The following is a 2,481-nucleotide window of genomic DNA, read 5'->3' on the forward strand; positions in this document are numbered from 1 at the left end:
ATTTTGCGTTTGAATCTTAAAAGAAAACATTTTCAGATGAATTCTACAGAAGCTAGTAGACAAAACAATGAATCACTGCAAATTATTTTTTTCAAAAAGAATATCTTTTTAAAGATTTTTCTAAAAAGGTGAAGATAATGCTCTGATTTCCTAAATAAGCTGTAAATTATCATCAACTTCTACCTTAATTAATATTATTTTCCTCTAGTGAAGATTTTTAAGTGTCAGATGGGTTTCAAGGACTAACTATAGAGATAGTGTGAGGAAGAATAAAATGTCTGCATTATAATTATAGCAACTTTCTTCTTTCCAGCATCAGCCAAGCTATACTCAGAGTATTGGGAGATAAATGTGGGAGCTGTAAGCTTGACATCTAATATCTGCTAGTGAAGATTTGGAATTTGATTTAGTGCCTCTATTGGACAGTTTAAAAAAAAAAAAAAAACAGGTCTTCCATCTTCTTTAAATAAATTCATTTTCAGACTTGCAGTTTAGTTTTTTTGGCAGTTTTACGATTCAAAACAATAGACCTTTTTTAGTTGTGTAATTTTTTTTACTGTCTCCTTTTTCTTTCTCATTTATAAATGAGAAGTAGTGTTCAGTAATTTGTAGAATAGGGAAACTGGAGCAATTTATAGCTCCCTAGTTGGAAAATTTTCACTATAATACCTGTTTGCAGTAAATATTGGGGCACAATTTTATATTTTTTGATAGTAACGCCCTGATACTTACACATTACCAGGCCATATTATGTTAACTCCATATACATTTGATATTCTGGAAATTTTGAAAAGCAACAAGTTCTGAAGTGATGAATTACAATTAGCTCTCACAAGAAGGAAAAGAAAATTTTCTGCAAGGGGGGATAGAATCCCAGAGTAGTGCAACTTCCACAATAATTTAAAAACAAAAAGAAATCAAGGTGGGAGAAGGGACAGGAGAAGCTTAAAAGAACAGAGCTCGGTACTGAAGTCTAGTGATCCTAGTGATTCTTAGACTTGATAAACCCAGGGCAGTTGAACAGATTTTTACAAGAGCACCAATAAATGCAACCATGGTTTTATGTCAGCCCACAGTGAAAAAGGTGGTAGCTGCTATGGCCAAAGACAAGCAGATTGGTCAATGTGAAAGACAGTAATTGCTTTCTTTTGTTGTGGCTCAAAGTTCACTTTCTGAGGCATTCTTTGGGTAAGACACTGGTTTATCTTGGAAGGAGTTGTGGATGTCATGTGGTCTGCAACACTTTATGGAGTTTTACATTTGAAACCATTTCTTTGGAGTTGTTTGCCTTTGAAGGGATGAGAACAAAGAAATTCTTGCTGAGATCCAAAAGTCAGAACTTTGTCGCACCAAATTACTACTCTTTAACACTGAAAATACTTCCAAGAGGCAGCTCTTACCACTTACTAAAGAACAGCTCTGAAAAACCTTTAAGCTTCACTTCCTCACACTTTTCCCCAAAGTGACTAAGAAATGAGCACAGAGGGAAGCATTTCCCCTTATTCATTTTTCAAGCCTCATTTGGATCAAGTCGATGATGGACATTAGTACTTGCTTTAAGGTGTTTATAAAAATAATATGAACAATAATTTATATAAGCAAATACGCTGATTTTATTTCCAATTCATTTTTTAGCGTAGTCTTCAGTAAATCTTTAGCTTTTTCAATTTTCACTGCTACATATGGAGAACCTCCTTTATCTGAATGATTCAGAATTATGATCCATCCATAAGCTTCTCTAATTTTACTCCTGTTGGCTGCAGGGCTCACTCCTACCATTAAAGCTGCATCTTGTTTCATCATTTTGTGTTCAAATCCACCTGTGTAACAACTACTAATGTCCAATTTGGGTAGGCTTTGCATCACTTGCTTCACTTGCTTCAAGGCTCCACTTGCTTCCAAGCTCTCAGTGCATAACGGCTTGCTAACCCAGCCACTGCAATGATCAGCCTGACTGCCACCATGGTCCCAGCCATAGATGCTGCTCTCCCCAGCCCTGCACACTGGTAATTGCTATGCATAGCGGTCAGAGACCACAGCACACCGTAGGGCTTTAATATCCCTTGTCATTAGCCGTGTGAATAGAATAATTTGGAATTCCATCTGAAAAAGATTTGTAACTGGTGTTTATGTGAGTGTTTCTACAGGGAAAACATTTTCTGTGAATCAGATCAGTAATAGAAAAGAAAGATTGTGGTACTTATTCAGGTTACTCAGAGGTCCATGTACAGAATGTGTTAGCTACAAAATTGATTTATTTTTATTTAGATCCTTTTAGATGATGGTAGGAATCCTGGAATGATGTGCTTAATGTTTATCCTGAAAAAATTAAACTGCAACTTTATTCATATGTTAAGATACCTTAGCTTTCTCAAGATCAATGGAACAGTTTATTACATTGTTAAAAAGGCATAACAATTGCTTTCATATTTAGATTTCTGTTAATCAACAGAATTAAAGAGACCCTGTTGGAAGAGTCAG

General features: G+C 35.3%; 1 pseudogene; it reads right to left on the reverse strand.

Annotated features, from left to right (window-relative positions):
• Window positions 1-1,590: 1,590 nt before the first annotated feature.
• On the reverse strand, window positions 1,591-1,976 carry LOC136044487 (mitochondrial import inner membrane translocase subunit TIM14-like; annotated as a pseudogene).
• Between the last annotated feature and the right edge of the window lie 505 nt (window positions 1,977-2,481).

The sequence above is a fragment of the Cyrtonyx montezumae genome, unplaced genomic scaffold, assembly GCF_038088225.1.
Source record: "Cyrtonyx montezumae isolate F1298 unplaced genomic scaffold, pur_monq_1.0 scaffold_0, whole genome shotgun sequence".
In the NCBI taxonomy this organism is placed as follows: Eukaryota; Metazoa; Chordata; class Aves; order Galliformes; family Odontophoridae; genus Cyrtonyx; species Cyrtonyx montezumae.